Below are 17,834 nucleotides of genomic sequence, written 5' to 3'. Positions count from 1 at the left end.
CACTGTCTGTCTACAACTTCCAGCTTTCTTTTTTAATTTCCTTCACATGTCTCCTAGCAAAATGTGTAAAAAACATCACAAAACCTGTAAAGTAATTGCGTATGCATTGTGTTTGGACCGCACTCAGAGAACAATAGGGCTCTTACTCAGAAAAATAGGACATGCTGCGTTCTTTTATACATGCATAACACACGTGTGAGTGGAAAAATGAAAAGCAATGTACTTTTGTTGACGCCATTGTGCTTGTAATACGCAACGAAAATACGGTCACGTAAGACCGACCTAAAGAGGAAGTATAGTAACAATGAGCACATTGGTGGAAATGTCCATCAGCTACTTGCATCTCTCTTGAAGCAATCAATCGTTCATCCGTGGTTTGTAAGAATTGCGCCATGATCTGTAGCCCCAGCTCTACTAGTCAAGCCTGAAAACTAAATATTTTAGCTTTTTAACCTCTTCAATATTACAATTAACTCATGGAAAAAAAAATATTATTTATTCATATAGTGCCAACATATTCCACAGCACTTTACAAATCAGAATCAGACATTACATATACAGTATTATCCGCAGCGGAATCAGACCCGGTGGCCCCGTACACCTGTCCAGAATCTTCTTAATCTGTACTGCGGATGTTCCGGCCGGCACATACACGTGGTACAGATTTTGCCGCACCGTCGCTAGGCAATGACGCCGATCCCGTGACTTTTCCGCAATGACGACTGTGTAAGGGCCGCGGGTCAGATGGATTCCATTGACTTCAATGGAAGCCGTTCACATGGAATCCGCCTAAAAATAGAGTATGCTGTGAATTTTCCTCCGGGAGTTTAAAATCGCCATTGATTTCCGCTCGTGTGCAGGGTAAGAAAAAAAAAGAAAAATAGCTTTTCCATTGCGTCGCTCGCTTGTTCGCTCATTCAAACAATAAATCGGCCTGTCAAAAAGGACCCCTAGAAGGTGGACCTGCGTTACTGAACATCTGGTTATTGCTTGTATGGCGATGGATGAAAAGAACTAACAGGAACTTCACTGATTTTGAATGGAGTCCGCATGCTGTAAGACACATCAAACCAGTAAAACAAAGTAACTAGAAGTGTTCTGGAAATACAAACCGTGAAATTAATGTTCAAAACCCGGGTTCTGCTGCAAGAGGTCGGATGGCATGATGGGGTTTATCATCGCGAGGGCCATGTTCCTTACGTAGGAATGGTTTGATTACTAGTAGGTTCACAAAACACAATGCAAACTAAATCCTCACCAGCGATGTCCCCTGCTTGTAACACAGTCATGCATTTTCCTTTCAAATGATATATTAACCCTTTCTAACCTACTGTCTGACGTCTGAAGACATTCTGATTGAAGGCTGTACAGCTCCGATGTCAGAAGACGTCTGGCACGGTATTCTTACTGCGCATTACTGACCACTCAGTTATCGGGGGCCTCTCCAGCATGTCACACACCGCAGTACTGGCTCTAGCCAGCAGATGGCGCCATTGTATAATGGCAGAAAGAGAAAGCCCCCTAGGAAACCCTGAATCCAAAATCGGATTGCAAAGGGTTAATCTTTTGTTCAAAAGGTTCCATTCAAGCGGATACCGCATTTATCTCCTAACAGTTTACTGTAGTCACTGTGGTTTCATACCATATGATGGGACTGGAATAGACATCTATTCCCTTGTGGATAATGAAACAAAAATGGGCACATTAGGAATATTTATCATGGATGGCATTGGGCACATTTAAAAGCTCAAACACGGCTTTTCCTGAATCATAGTTCCACATTTCTTGGATAATACCCATTCACTATCAACTTCACATAAGTGCAGTCAAGGAAAGTCTGCTAGTTTGATGGCAAGCAGTTGAAAGGTTGGCAAAAACGCATAAAGGCGTTTAGCAATTTGAACCAAAGCAGACTGAGATCTCCCTGAGCTCCTTGTCGCCCTCTAGTGGATTGTTTAATGCACAAGCAAGTCTAAAAACTGACTAGACGTCCTAAAAGTAACATGAAAGCCTCATGGTAACAGTCCGCTCAGTGCATGTGAATGACACGGCCCGTACTGCTGTAATGAATAGGGGACACATGTGGGATATGCGTGGATTAGATTTTTACAGCTGCACAAGAAATTGGACCACTGAGCCATTTCCTGTCAGAAGTTAATTGGGCTGACAAAATCGTACTTGTGTTAGTAATGACCGCAGCAATAGCTTTGTGATCTAATCAGAGATCATTTCAATTAGAGTAATCTGAAGTTCCATTTTATAAACACTTGACATGTTACTAAGTGGACCGAGCGCTGTGATTGTTGCTGAGAGGTAATAATGATAATATTTATATAGTGTGTGTGTATTACATCGCTTGGTATTGGCTGCTATCCCCAATGGGGCTCACAGTATCTATATTTACCCATCTATTTGCTGTTGAAGTATGGGAGGAAACCAGAGAGCTCAGAGGAAGCCCAGGCAAACACGGGAAGAACATACAGACTCCATGCAGAGGTCGTCTTCGATGGGATTTGACCCCAGCGCTGCAGGACAATAGTACTAACCACTAAGCCACCGGTATTTTAGTCTTGGAATCATGTAAAATTGCACATATCAGGGGCTTGCAGTATTAGTTTCCTGTGGTAGAAGCTAATTTTCCTCGGTTTAGGGAGAAAATTCCTTCCACACTTCATTGCGGCAATCAGAATAATTCCCGGATCAACAACCCTTTAGATGTAATTAGTGACTATAACTTGTAATATTGTATCACTCAAGAAAGGCGTCCAGGCCTCTTTTAAATGCTTTTATCGAGTTAGTCATCACCACGTCCTCAAGCAGAGAGTTCTGTAGCCTCACTGCTCTTACAGTAAAGAACCCCCTTCTAGGTCGGTGTAGACTCGTAGAGGATGCCCCCTTGTTACAGTCGCAGTCCTGTGTATAATAGATGATGGGAGAGAGCTCTGTATTGTCCCCTGATATACAGCGGCCTAAATAACACCATTTTTGATAACCTCTCTTGGGTATTGTAGTTCACCCATTCCATTTATTACTTTAGTTTCCCACCTTTGTAGCCGCTCAAGCTCTGCTTTGTCCTTCTTGAGTAGCGGTGCACAAAACTGTCCACAATATTCCATGTGTGGTCTGAAAAGTGACTTGTAAAAATGAAGAATAGGGATGAGCGAGCGTACTCGGAAAAGCACTACTCGCTCGAGTAATTTGCTTTATCCGAGTATCGCTGTGCTCGTCCCTGAAGATTCGGGTACCGGCACGGAGCGGGGAGCTGCAGGGGAGAGCGGGGAGGAACGAGGGGAGATCTTTCTCTCCCTCTCTCCCGCCCGCTCTCCCCTGCTCCCTGCTGCGACTCACCTGTCAGCCGCAGCGGCACCCGAATCTTCAGACCCGAGCACAGCGATACTCGGATAAAGCAAATTACTCGAGCGAGTAGTGCTTTTCCGAGTACGCTCGCTCATCCCTAATGAAGAACAATGTTCTTGTCATGTATTTCTATACATCTTTTAAATGCACCCCATGATCCTATTTGCCTTGGCAGCAGCTGCCTGACACTGGTTGCTCCAGTAAAATTTATTAAAACCCCCAAGTCCATTTCCATGTTGGTTTTACCCACTAGTTTCCAATTTAGCATGAAGAAATCCCTAAATTGCAATTATCTGCAGAACTCGGACTACTCATATTATAACTTCTAAAGTGGCCCTGCTTGAAAGTCAGGATAGGTTTGCAACATTGTCATTGTGGAAAACGGCCAGTGCATATGGTTATAGCGTCTGGCTCCTATGATGATCCACACAGGATGGTGTCAGGACTTACATATGGCTCCTGAATCACCAGTCAAGGATGACCTTAATGGTAAATTTTGAAGCTACACTTATACCCAGTGTATAAAAGACTGCAATAATAACAATCTCTTAATACACTTTTACCAGGGAGCCGTAATAAGGCAGCCATAGAGGTCTATGGGGCCTTACTATATTTCTCTATGCCTCCAATTTCATATGGGTTTTTTCTTCTACATTATGTAGGAATCTAATATATATCATAGCATGCTCCATCAAATGCGATATTACACAAGTATTCCCTCCTAGAGCCATTGATTTGTGTGGAGACTACCTTGATAAGCTACCGTAGTGCTGCAGGGACACTGTGTGGCTTTTTTTACTGGCTCATTGCGGATAGGTCATCAATAGTATTTTCCCTGGAAAACTCCTTTAACAAGAAAGTTCCCAAAACATGAAACTTCCAAGACTGTTGTGGAACAAAATATCTCATACTATTAAAAAAAAAGACAACAAAACCAAAGCAAAACAGAACACATGGGACCGAAAAGGGCATCAGAGAAAACATATAGGTTGCAAGCTTCAAAGAAACCCCCAGTAAGTTCTGCATCAATGAAAGCAGCTGCGGCTCCTCTTTACTGGGTAATTTCCAAGGGGTCTAGAATGAAACAATGAAATGCTGCAAAAAGTGGTGACCACTTCCTTTCACCAAAACAGCAGTAAGTCTTGTCCTGAATCCCAACTTCTTCGTGCCCACGTAAGACACATTTTGGGTAAAATTCCCATTTAATGCTCCCCTGTATGGCACCAGCACACACAGTCTGGAATTCCAATATCTCCAGATCGTATAGCTATAGGCACAGTAAGATAGTGGTCACCGGAGATGCTGCAAGAAGAAAACTATGTATCAGTCTGCTCCGCTCCTTCTGCTCTATAACATGGGGTCTTCAGTACGGACGGCATGTTCCAGCGGACAGGCTTCTTTTACAGAACAGCATTGCTGTTATAGCTCCAATTGCTTTAACCCCTTAAGGACCAGGCTGGTTTGTAGCTTAAGGACCAGACACGTTTTAGGGATTTTACCCAGGTGGTGCTTTGACTGTCCTATTTTTTTTTCCTTCAGCCACCAAAATTATTTTTGCTGTGTTTTATTTTTTCGTGATGTATAAGGCTGTTTTTTTTATATCCGGATGAATGACATTTTTTGCCAGTTTTTTTAGTTTTATTGAGGGTAAAAAACAAAAAAAAAATATATATTTTCTTAACATTTATAGTTGCTTTTTTAAAATTACGCTAAAATAAAGTATGACAATGGGTTCCTCATTTTGTTTTGGACGTTATGATATGTAATGTGTATGGTTTCGGCTTTGGGTCATTTTCTTTATGTATTTTTTCATTTTATTCTGTAATTTTTTTTCTTACTTATTTTTGTAACTTTTTTTTTTTTTTACCATCCATGTCCCCCGATGAGGTCATATAAGACTTCTGGGAGACATTCACATTTTTTTTTAAATTACATACTTTTCCACTGTAGCTGGGGCATCCAAAGGAGCCCCACTTGCAGGGAAGACATCCCCCTGCAGTGACAATAGTTGCTGGCAGAGCTGATCAGGGTCTGCTAGGACCCTGCAGTTCTGCTGTGCCAGGGGATCCCAGTGGTCACGTGACTGCTGACTCGCATAGTGGAAGAAACACTTCCACTTTTCTAGTACATAGCGCTCATTGAGTGCTATCTACCCGGGAAAGGAGAAGGCAGAAGCCTCAGGTTAAAAATCGCTTTTCCTGTCTCCTCCAGGTTCTCAGCTTTACAAGCTGACAACTCGACCTGCTCCTGCTTGATTGCAGGAGCAAAGGCTTTAATCCCTCGCCATATTTCTGCGATCTGGCGGGATTAAAGCCCAGGACTAAGCACCCTAAATTTACAGCGCTTAGTCCTTAAGGGGTTGAAGGACTCACTTATGTTCAAAAAGTTGTAAACTCAATATTAAACTGTTAAAGGGGTATTCCATGACTTTTTATTTTTTTCTATTCATGACCAACAGGTCATCAATAGATGATCGTTGGGGGCCTGCCACTATGATCCATGCCAATCAGCTGATTCCCCTGGCCGTTGTCCCTGCGGTCAACACAGGGAGCAGAATGACTGACCATAGCTCAGTGGACTGAGTTGGTACTATATGTGCTATCCCATTCAACAGCTGATCATCCTAAAAAAAGTCCCTGAATACCCTTTTAGCTCTTACACCCAAGACCAAATGCAAGTGAGATACAAGGTAACTTCCTTGACGTCCTCTGTATTTGTAAGTATTTTCATGCATACTGCGGACCGTTTCTCATAAGCCTGATATATTGCATTCATCACTGTTCAGTCTGCATGTGAACTTTGCACATAATTGGAAAGGTGCCACCATGAGAGCCACGTCCAAGAATTTCAATGGAAATATGACACCGTTTACAAATCCTGAATTGTCATGTTAAAAACAAAAGCTGGATATATGCACTTCCAGCAAAATGAGAACAGTGCGCTGCTTACATCTGTTAAAGGGATAACGAGGTCAGGTCCATAATTATGAGAACCAAGACCCGTGAATAGCTATCACACATTCCCTCCATCGCTTTCAAAATACATGTATTCCATGAAAAATTTGCACTGTGCAAAATCAAATAGGAACGGACCGGTTAATACTAAAGAGCATCTAAATCCAGAGGCGTAACTCGAAGCTGTTGGACGCCGAAGCAAAATCTCTAAGTGCGCCTCTCACTTACCATGTGACATTCATAATTGCGCTGCCTCCTCGGGTGGCAGAGGGGTCTTCAGGTCCCCTCAAGTGTTAAGGCCTGGGAGCAACTACGATCTCTATATCCTATTACACTGGTCTACATCCAATTTGCTGACTGCATGATAATAATTGATCTTTGTAGACTTCTATCTGCTGAATTCAAATATCACATTTGTTTATTCCAGCCGGGTCCAGTTTTCCCAGAAACCGCTGATATTGTTTGAGATCCACAAACCACTCATTACATGTATATTGAGCACATATGACATATCTATATGACTGACATATGAAATTCATGACCAGATGACTGAATCAAGGAGATACCCATGATCGATCCTCTCGAACGAGACTCAAACGGAGAACGAGAACTGATAAATAATGTTAAACTTTTCTGATTTAGGCAAATTAATAAAGGAGGTATTATACATTAATCCTATTACAGTATAAATACTTCAATAGACAGTTAACATCCACATAATTGTAAAAGAAGGTACAAGGCAAGAATACAATAAACGAGGACAATATAAATAGCCCTACAAAGTAGAAGCCCGTAGATGTAAGTCTACAAGAAAGGGGAAGGGACTTGTTATTTGTATAGCGCCAACTTCTTCCACAGCACTTTCAGGTAATTTAATTATTACCCCCCACCAAGCTGGGTACTCATTTTACCGACCTCGAAAGGATGGAAGGCTGAATCAACCTTGAGCCGGCTACCTGAACCATGCAGGGATTGAACCTGCAACCTTCAGGTCATGAGCGAGAGCTTACAATTTAACACTCTGCCCCACACGAGAAAGAGATTAGCATTGTGCCAAGAAGAAACCAGAGGTGAATGCTCCGCGACACTTTACACAATAAAGTAAGGTTTTATTGATTAGACGATACACAAACTATGTTTTATAGTTGTTAGCACCTTGTTTCTAGCGCTTTTGGGATATCCAAGCAAAGACCGAACATCGGACAAAGAAAGAGTGGCCTGTTCGGGTGAAATACCAGATTAGCGACAAAAATATTAAAGGCATTATACCAGAATATCAAGTTATCCCCTATCCACAGGATAAGCGATAACTTGCTGGGGATTTCACTGCTGAGACCCCCACCGATCTCAAGAAATGGGTCCCATGTTCTCCATCCTCCTCACTGTGGGGTTACTGCACCCCTGCACAGAGGAGGAGACTGAATGAAGTGCTGTTTGCGCAAGAGCTCCATCCACTTTCAATGGGACTGCCGAGAGCACTCGCTCCGATACTCCTGTCATTCCCATTGAAATGAATGATGCGCTGGCCATGCATGCTAGGCCAGCACTCCATTCAGATGGACGTCACAGCAGTGAAACCCCCAACTGATCAGCAAGGTATCCCCTATCCCCTTTACTGCTTTTGATTTGCCTTATGTCTTATGTATGCAGGTAATCTTGGAGCAATGAGCTTTACACCTCTAGAAGCATTAAGGGCTTGTTGGCACAGGTGTAAGCGCATTTTGGTTGTGCAAATACAGTGCATGTTTGTGCGGCTGAAATGTGCTTATGCCCAGGTATTTGGCCCATCTCCGTTGTGTGCATTTGTGTGCAGAAGTACACCACGTGTTTGCGCACATGCAGTGTCCAAGGAGCGGGCCCTAGCGTAGGTGACAGCGGGGTAAAGTTTGAGCCTTGTCACGGGGCTCTACCATCTCCCACCCAGAGGGTAACCAGGGACACGTCCAACGGGCTGAGGGCAGGCTATTAAATGGGGAAACCCAACAGTGGTTTACTTGGGGTCCTTTGGTCAATTGTGACACCACCGTTCCGTCCTCCATGGTGAATTCTAGATGGTGTAATAATGAGGCCACGCACAGAGTTGAGGTTTTAAAAGGCAGAACCGAGAATGGTTGGTAAAGCCATTTACTTGTAACAGCTTGAATATCTCAGAAGCAGTCCAAAACGATTTTGCATGCACTGGCAAAACACTGGTGCATGAGGACACGCGGTGTGACAGGGAAGAAACACGGGAGGACAGAGGGACTTTCACAGGCCAAGGTATCTGTGGCCCTCTGTTCCTGGACACTCTTCTACTTGCACTCGCCAACTCTCTACCGGCACACACTCACAGAGTAGGAACATACACGTAGCGCTGCACGGTGTGGTCTCGCAATCTGGCGGCTCCTCTTGCACTCCTTAAAGGGGTTGTCCCGAGGCAGCAAGTGGGTCTATACACTTCTGCATGGCCATAATAATGCACTTTGTAATATACATTGTGCATTAATTATGAGCCATGCAGAAGTTATAAAAAGTTTTATACTTACCTGCTCCGTTGCTGGCGTCCTCGTCTCCATGGTGCCGACTAATTTTCGCCCTCCGATGGCCAAATTAGCCGCGCTTGCGCAGTCCGGGTCTTCTCCTGTTCTCTATGGGGCTCCGTGTAGCTCCGCCCCGTCACGTGCCGATTCCAGCCAATCAGGAGGCTGGAATCGGCAATGGACCGCACAGAAGCCCTGCGGTCCATGAAGACAGAGGATCCCGGCGGCCATCTTCAGCAGGTGAGTATGAAGACGCCGGACCGCCGGGATTCAGGTAAGCGCTGTGCGGGTGGTATTTTTAACCCCTGCATCGGGGTTGTCTCGCGCCGAACGGGGGGGGGGGGGGTTTAAAAAAAAAAAAAACCCGTTTCGGCGCGGGACAACCCCTTTAATTCTCGATCTTGGGAAGAGGGGACCCAAGACACACATATGCCATCCTTTCAGCTTGCTCCATCTTCCCTGCACACAGACTAAAGGTGTCTGTGTGCAGACAGGCTCCTCACTTGACAGGAAAGACCAGTAAAGCCCACACTCATGCACCTTGCAACCACATATATAAAACAAGGTCACATGACATACAAAAGATACATTTCCAGACATAACCCAGACAGTAACCCATTCAGTGCTGCAACTATGCAATACACATCATATTCGCTCACATACAAGACACTGACAACACATAAGCCCAAGACAAACCTAGACCATTCAGAAACATCTGGAAAGTTTTGTGCATTGACTTCTGTACACTACACACACAAAACAGTACAAACAAAATCACATAGATTGTGTGTATATGCACGGCAAATATGGAGGTTTTCTATGTACATTGTGCACATTTATGCAAAACCATTTACGCACAACCATTGATTGCAATGGGCTCTAGTGGTGCGCAAATGTACACCAAAACCGGTCATGCTGCGTATTTTTTCACGTGAACGCACATCACATGAAAAAAAATACAGTCCGATGAACGAACCCGCTGAACAAGCCTTTAATAAGGGGTACAATGAAATCACCACAGTGTTGCCCCAAATTGTTGGTACACTGTATTACAACCCCTTTACATTTTAGATGTTGCACGAAGTCGTAATATGGCTGCGTGTATGAGCCCTAAATAGAGATTATCTACAGAAGAGTACATGAAATGTATTACAATGCGATACAACCTGCAGATATAAAATAAGTTACGTCTCGTTACTCGAACACAACTCTTTTGGCATGCATACCACAGTAGACATATTAGACGCTGGAGGGCAACACAGTTCGTGCCATCTCAGAGTATGGAAGAACATGACTAAGTGCCCTGTTCCTCCAGTGAGTATTTGTAGTCCAGTTGGATATCTTTGACTGGCCATGTTTATCTGCCGCACCAGGGTCTTAGTGGTGTGGGGTTTTAGTTTATATATAAATATATATTGGATTATGGTCTGAGGCTCAAGAATCACTTACTATGCTTGCTTTCTGCATGCTGTGGTTACAAGGTCTTTACGTCTAAAAAAAAAAGACAAATTTCACCTTGTAAGTGTCTAAATAAACAAATTCTTAGAGAAGAATCCTTATTTATCTCCAAAACATTACAGACCGGTGTAAAGTCTACAGTGGGTTGTATAAATATCACCCCGACTAGTTTAGATTAGCCAAGAATACTTATTTAAAAGGCTCTGACTCTAATACACGTTCTTGGCATCCAACGTCAGCTCTGGTTGGGAGGCACATTATTATATTGGGGAATCTCATCTAATATTATATGTAATAAATTATGTTATTAGAAGAATCAAACTCTTTACAAGTTGGTCTAATCCTGATAATAATGCTGCATTAGGAAAAAGCCTGGAAAGCAATTCTGTAGTTCAAAAAACGATTTCCCCAACCTGGATCTAAAGTGAAAAGCTGCCCGTACGCTGGACACAGCAGTTGGCCAAAAGCTATGGTATTTCTCTTGCCTCCACCATAAACTTGCACACTTTGCCTATTTCAATGTGGAGAGGGAAAAAGTCACCATCGGAGGCTAATGCCGCTTTGACATCTGCTGTTGGAAGAAAGTTGGGAGTCCCTCATATACATCTGCTCTTTGGCCATGCCACATACCTCTGCCCACTTCTGGTCACCAGCTTTACACTCTACAGGAATATGAGAAACTAAATCACTACCTGCTTATTGTGCCCAGCTGTCTCAACCTCGAAACACGTTACTAGCTGGCATACAAAAGTTTGCTCTGCTCCAAAACATTTCAACACTCACCATTGAGAGGTTGCGAAAGACCCCTAGTGTTTTTTTCCCTCTGCTATACTTGATGCTAATGCAACTTCTGGTCCACCAGTGGTAGTAGGCCAGCAGTACCTGTCACATGTAACCTTTTAACCCTTCTACAACTCAGAGTTTTGCCCCCTTACTCCAGGTCCCACCAACAATTCACTCTACTCCCTTTTTTTCTATCCCTTTGGGCTCATTCACACGACTGTATCAGTAAACCACTGTGGGAGTCCCGCAGCATTTTACCTGTCTGTGTGAGCCGGCAGAGACTGCATATGGTGGCAGATGCACGGCGCATGGTCATGTATCTCACGCATGCGGTCATGCGCAGTTTAACTTTGTCTTTTTTTAAAATTCCCTGCTCGGTTTCATAGCAGGGTTACGTATGTATCGCCGCCCATACGCAATGTATTGCATATGGACAGCGTTGCATACGCTGCCCATAGAAAAGGAGAGGGCTCCCGCTGTGTGGTACACGGAGAAATAGAGAACGCTGCGATCTTTTTCATTGCTCAGTATAGAAAGACCCCAGTAACATTTAATTTGCAGTAGTATACACAGAGCCCAGTAACATTTCAGGAGCAACAGTATAGACAGACCCCAGTAACATTTCAGTAGTAACAGTATAGACAGATCCCAGTAACATTTCAGTAGCAGCAGTGTAGACAGACCCCAGTAACATGTCAGTAGTAACATTATAGACAGACCCCAGTAACATTTCATTTGCAGCAGTATAGGCAGAGCCCAGTAACATTTCAGTAGTATCTGTATAGACAGACCCCAGTAACATTTCAGTAGTAACAGTATAGACAGACCCCAGTAACATTTCAGTAGCAGCAGTGTAGACAGGCCCCAGTAACATGTCAGTAGTAACATTATAGACAGACCCCAGTAACATTTCATTTGCAGCAGTATACACAGACCTCAGTAACATTTCAGTAGCTGCAGTCTAGGCAGAGCCGAGTAACATTTCAGTAGTACAGTATAATGAAAACAAAGATCTGGTACCGTGTTAGCCAGTAGAGCAAAATGTGATTGTTCTCAGCAAGAGAAACGACGTAATCTTGTAGATATGATACCTTTTAATGGCTAACAAAAATACATGATGTAATAATAGCGAGCTTTCGTACCAACGCAGGGTACTTCCATTAAAAGGTATCATATCTACAAGATTACGTCGTTTCTCTTGCTGAGAACAATCACAGTAGTACAGTATAGACAGACCCCAGTCACAAAACCATGGTTGTATGAATGCCCTGGGCTAACTCATACACATGAGAACCTTGTGGTTTTTATCTGACGTGTATGCCCTCCTGAAGAACCAGGGTTGTTCTCATAGGTCCTAGCATGGCCAGGGCTCTGCACACTCTTTCCTAAGACTTACTGTTGTATAGCCGCTGTCCGCAGTACAAAGCTAACAACGTTTTTATTACAAGTATGAGCGCTCCATGTGTCCAGATCTTGTAATCCTGATTTTTATGAAGAACACATTTAATAGTTTATTAAATGGGTTGCATGAGAATAAAAAACATGGCCGCTTACCCAGAGCCACCATTGTCTATGGGCTGTGTCTGGTATTGCAGCTAAGCCCCATTCACTTCTTCCATATTCGGAGCTACTATGCCAGACACGGTCCATGGACAAAATATGTGCCGTTCTCCAATGCAAACAGCTATGTTTTTTTAAACTCACACAACCCCATTAGTAACATGGATAACAAATCCAGAAAGATACTACTTATGGACAGCACTCCGCATAGAAAAACATTAGCATTACTGTATTTCCACAACCCTTCAACAAGAAAAATGGTTTGTAAGGGGTGAATCAAGTTCACGCTCCGGGTCAAAACCTCCCTACTGAACGTACGAAGTAAAACTCTGAACTTGGATGTACGAAGCAAGAAAACGTCCAGTCTTATATTTGGACGTGTCTCCATAAATCAGACACAGCTACAGGCATATGGCAGCCCTAGTGCAGGCGTCAGAGAAAGAGGTCAACAGAGTCGAAGCTGCATTGCAAAGTGGTGATGAGCAAGACGGGCCACAATGGCTGGACGATGGTTTTGGAACGACATTCATTGGCTCAAATGGAGGTTTGATGACTATATCCATTCATTTATGGAAACTGTGCTTGCATAGGGCAGCAATTACACGGGCAAAGCAGGTCAACGAAAAACTGACAGTTTCAACTGCCATTTCTGTGATCTTCCTGGGTTTTTTTGTTTGTTTTTCTTAGATAAAAACGTGCAATTTGTATCAGATTTACATCCATTTTTCACACTTGCTAAAAAAAACACACGTGCTTCCAGTAGTAAAATTCTTGGAAAAACACATAGCATTTTCATGCAAATTGCATGGCATACGACTGATGCGTTGTTTTTACACTACCTAAGAAAACAATGGGCGATCCTTGCAGTAGAAGTGCAGAAAAAGACGACATGCTGCCATTTTTTCAATCTCAGACCATCGGTCCAAGAGAAAAATCGCTTTTACTTAGCGCCAGTTCTGTCCATCTCACAATCGGACAGAATCTGCGCAGTAATACAAATACAACCTAAGAGTAACTTTGATATGGTGATGCATGGGAGCATTACAAATGTAACATTCCCTGTATGTATGGATGATGGTCTTTGCAGAAACTCAAGGATTATGACTGGTCATGTGACCAACTTCACTGAACTGTGGATGCGTTTTTATATAGACTCAGAAAAACGAACGGCGACTTCAAAAGGCGTAACTTGAAGCTCCCGGGCCCCAATGCAAAGTTTGTAACAGGATCCCCCCCCCCCAACTATAATGCTTTATTCATAGTACTGGGTTCCCTATATGGAGAAGAGAGGCCTTATGGGCCCCCTAAGGGTCCTGGGCCCAGGTACAACCGCATCCCCTGCATCCCCTATAGTTACGCCAGTGGGCGACTTCCACTCCGCTCTTAGTGTATGCTACTTATATTTATATCCAGGAAGTCGCTATTTTTTTATCCATGTTCAAATATAATGAACTGCATCCTGCAAAGTAAATGCAAAGACTTGAAATAACACACAGTGGAAAGGCATGCGCATACAATCACCGGAAACAATATGTACCGTAATCGTATAATATAATAATATATAGCCAGCAGCCAACACTGCATATTAACACATTGCCAAAGTAGCTACGGGATGTAGGCCAGCAATTTCTCATGCTACTGTCCAAATCCCTGCAAATCTGGAGGAAATGTATTTGACACATAGACAAAACATAAAAAGATGCAAACAATATAATGTAAGCATGTTTAGAATGACATCTTCTTTGATTAAAGGTTTCCATTGTCTTCCTTAAGGTCTTAAGCTTCTGTTCCAATGTTAATGACAATTACCGATGGCGAAGAAAAGCACACAGGACTTAATCTGGCACACGGATAGTTTACAGGAAAACTCTTCTACCCAAGCCAAGCGTTGTGTCTAGAACAATCAAGGGGAAATATAGACGTATATACATATATAGGTTTTGCTGCACACGGTTTCCACATCAGAAGTTCACAGAGGTGAGAAGAAAAGCTCAAAGACATAACTGACAGAAAAAGAAGCCAGATACAGGATATATACTGCAGGAAAGGCTCAATCGCTGCTTAACCTGGTAGCATGCAGCAAGCCAGATGGCAATATAGAGGAGCAAGCATGTTGCAATCTGGCTTGCTGCACGCTACCAGGTTAAGCAGCGATTGAGCCTTTCCTGCAGTTTATATCCTGTATCTGGCTTCTTTTTCTGCGAGTTATGTCTTTTCTACATCAGAGGGGTAGAATGTGGCCTCCATTGTCACTCGACACACATGGAGCCTCTTGTCAAGTTCCTGCCATATACCTTGTAGTGTATCATTGACTGATGCATTGGCTTCTGTGATGCCGCAGATCATGCATGGTGGGTGGTAAGGGGGGCATGTAGACCATCTTTAACACTCCAACAGAGAATTAAAAAATCACAAGGCGTAAGCTCCGGGGAACGTGGAGGTCAAGGAAGAAGTTCACCATTGTCACAACCTGCATGGCCAATCCAACTGTTTGGTAGTCCCCTTCTGAACACACTTCTGACTTCATAACGAAAACTGGGGGGGGGGGGGGGCCTTCCTGCTGGAAGATAGAACAGGAAATCCCAGGTTTTACCTGCCGTATTTGTAGCATGTCCGGGTACGAAATCCCTTTGGATAAAAAAAGAAGGCGCCGTACACTTCCCTACATGTTATAACACAAAACACATTCACCTTTGGGAACTCGCACATATGTTCCAAGTAGGCACTTGGGTTTTTCCTTTTCCAGATTCTGACATTACATTTGGTAACTGTGCCCAAAAGGTGACTTCAGCACTAAACACTTAAAGGGGTTGTCCCGCGCCGAAACGTTTTTTTTTTTTTTCAACAGCCCCCCCGTTCAGCGCGAGACAAACCCGATGCAGGGACCTAAAAAAAAATCCGCACAGCGCTTACCTGAATCCCCGCACTCCGGTGACTTCTTACTTACCGGCTGAAGATGGCCGCCGGGATCTTCTCCCTCGGTGGACCGCAGGGCTTCTGTGCGGTCCATTGCCGATTCCAGCCTCCTGATTGGCTGGAATCGGCACGTGACGGGGCGGAGCTACACGGAGCCGCTCTCCGGCACGAGCGGCCCCATTGAGAAAAGAAGACCGGACTGCGCAAGCGCGTCTAATCTGGCGATTAGACGCTGAAAATTAGACGGCACCATGGAGACGAGGACGCTAGCAACGGAACAGGTAAGTGAATAACTTCTGATAACTTCTGTATGGCTCATAATTAATGCACAATGTACATTACAAAGTGCATTAATATGGCCATACAGAAGTGTATACCCCCACTTGCTTTCGCGGGACAACCCCTTTAAGATTCCATAAAACCATTGACTTCCATTAGAGTTTGTATATTCTCACAGAAAGGACCTTACTGCACTTTGTGGTTCTTTTTCAGGGCCGGTAACCATTGCAGTCGGCAGGGATAACATCGCAAGCATTCTCCTACCGCCGGCTGCGGGACGTCCAATTCTCTGCTTGCTCCGACGGTGGATTTCTGAGGACTTCATGCGAAACCTGCATGGACACGCTCCACTGTTTCCACTTACAGATGGAATCTTTTACCTTAAAGTTGGAGTACGGCTTACGACCTGTGTGCCCACTGGGTAGAGCTATTATTTAGACATTAAACAAAATTAGATTAAAAAATGTACCTATTCTAATGCCGGATGATTCCCTCATCCAAAACCTCCAGCCAGGTATCAAATATATCGCCAAGAAAACGTGTACAATAGGCAACATGATCGCTGCTAGCTTACACAACAACACTACTGTAACATCTCACAATTGGCCTAGACTGAAGGTTGGTTCAGATGTGCCCCAACAAGACGTGGTCTGGGCTCTCCAGAAAAACAAACCCAAACATTGTCTTCCTCTACGACAGCCCGGACTCTTTATATTGATGCGTTTATAAATTGTAACATTTGTGATATTGAATGTACTCTCAGTTATGATCAATACATTAACTCTTTCCAATCCACTGTCTGACGTCTTCAGACATTCTGATTGAAGGCTGTACGGCTCCGATGTCGGAAGATGTCCATCAGAGTATTCTTACTGTATATTACTGGCTGCTCTGTTGTCGGGGGCCTCTCCAGCATGTCCCGTACCACAGTACTGGTTCTAGCCAGCAGACGGCGCCATTGTATAATGGCAAAAAAAGAAAGGCCCCTAGGAAACCCTGAATCCAAAATTGGATTGTAAAGGGTTAAAGCTAAGTATTCTGAGCAGCATATGTCCGGCTCTAACCCCTCCTCAGGTATAGTGAGACGTTCCCCGTCTGCAGCATCCAGACATTTTTTCGGAAAGGGGATATATCCTCATTTAAAGTCACTGACATTGAAAGGGTGTTCCATCCAGCAAGACATGGAGATTGGTTTTAAAAGGAAAACAAAAAAAAACGCTTTCTAGAAAGGCTTATTGGATTATGCAGTTAAAAAAAACACAAGGTTTTACCCTTAGATCTGATCTTATGTTTATATACTAATTTTTTTGTATTTTTTTTTTTATTGTTTTTCAGGTGTTTCATTTAATCATTACTTATTCATTAGTGTTATGTCATAATCTGTTACATTTAAAGTACTTGCTTCTTGTACAGGCTATATGCTATGATTAGGTCCTCCTGTTCACGAGCAGATTTGCACTGCAAAATCCAGAACGGGATCCCGCCTCCGGATTTTGCAGCAAATCCAGCCAATAGCATGCTATGGAAAAACGTGATTTCCTGTCGACGAGTGGAAATCGATTGCAATTTTCCGCTCGTGGAAAAGAAATCGCAGCATGGTGCGATTTGCCACGGGCTACACACGGCCAACTTCCATTTAAGTTAATGAAAGTCATCCTTGCCATGGCCATTCCGCAGGAGCCGCGTCATCACTATGGCGACGGCACGGCGACCTCTCAATTGCGTGTGCACTGGCCAACACATTCGCAGCAGAGGAGGCCACGTCATCGCCATAGCGACGATGCGGCATCCCCTGTACTGCGCATTTGCCGCCTGGCACATTGGCAGCACAGGGGAAGACGCCGGACAGGTAAGCAGGCCTGGCACCAGGTCGAACTCCACTGTGGGAATCCCGCATGCAGGGTCCGACCGCTCGTATGCAGGCGGCCTTGCAGGGGTCACCAGCCTGGCACCGGGTGGAACTCCACTGCAGAAATCCTGCATGTGCGGTTCGACTGCTCGTGTGCAG

General features: G+C 43.9%; 1 protein-coding gene across 6 annotated transcripts in view; it reads right to left on the bottom strand.

Annotated features, from left to right (window-relative positions):
• THRB (thyroid hormone receptor beta) overlaps positions 1 to 17,834 on the bottom strand; it is a 292,504-nt gene that overhangs the window by 141,914 nt on the left and 132,756 nt on the right. The window contains exon 3 of one of the 6 annotated variants that reach the window (XM_066584928.1): positions 10,280 to 10,321. The exons of the other annotated variants lie outside the window; for them this stretch is intronic. The gene's annotated coding sequence lies outside the window, so the exon portion shown is untranslated. The remainder of the gene's footprint in view (positions 1 to 10,279; positions 10,322 to 17,834) is intronic. 6 annotated transcript variants of the gene reach the window in all.

Source organism: Eleutherodactylus coqui, chromosome 12 (genome assembly GCF_035609145.1).
Source record: "Eleutherodactylus coqui strain aEleCoq1 chromosome 12, aEleCoq1.hap1, whole genome shotgun sequence".
NCBI classification, from domain to species: domain Eukaryota; kingdom Metazoa; phylum Chordata; class Amphibia; order Anura; family Eleutherodactylidae; genus Eleutherodactylus; species Eleutherodactylus coqui.
The sequence above is the reverse complement of the archived record's forward strand: the minus strand, read 5'-3'. Positions and strand labels throughout refer to the sequence as shown.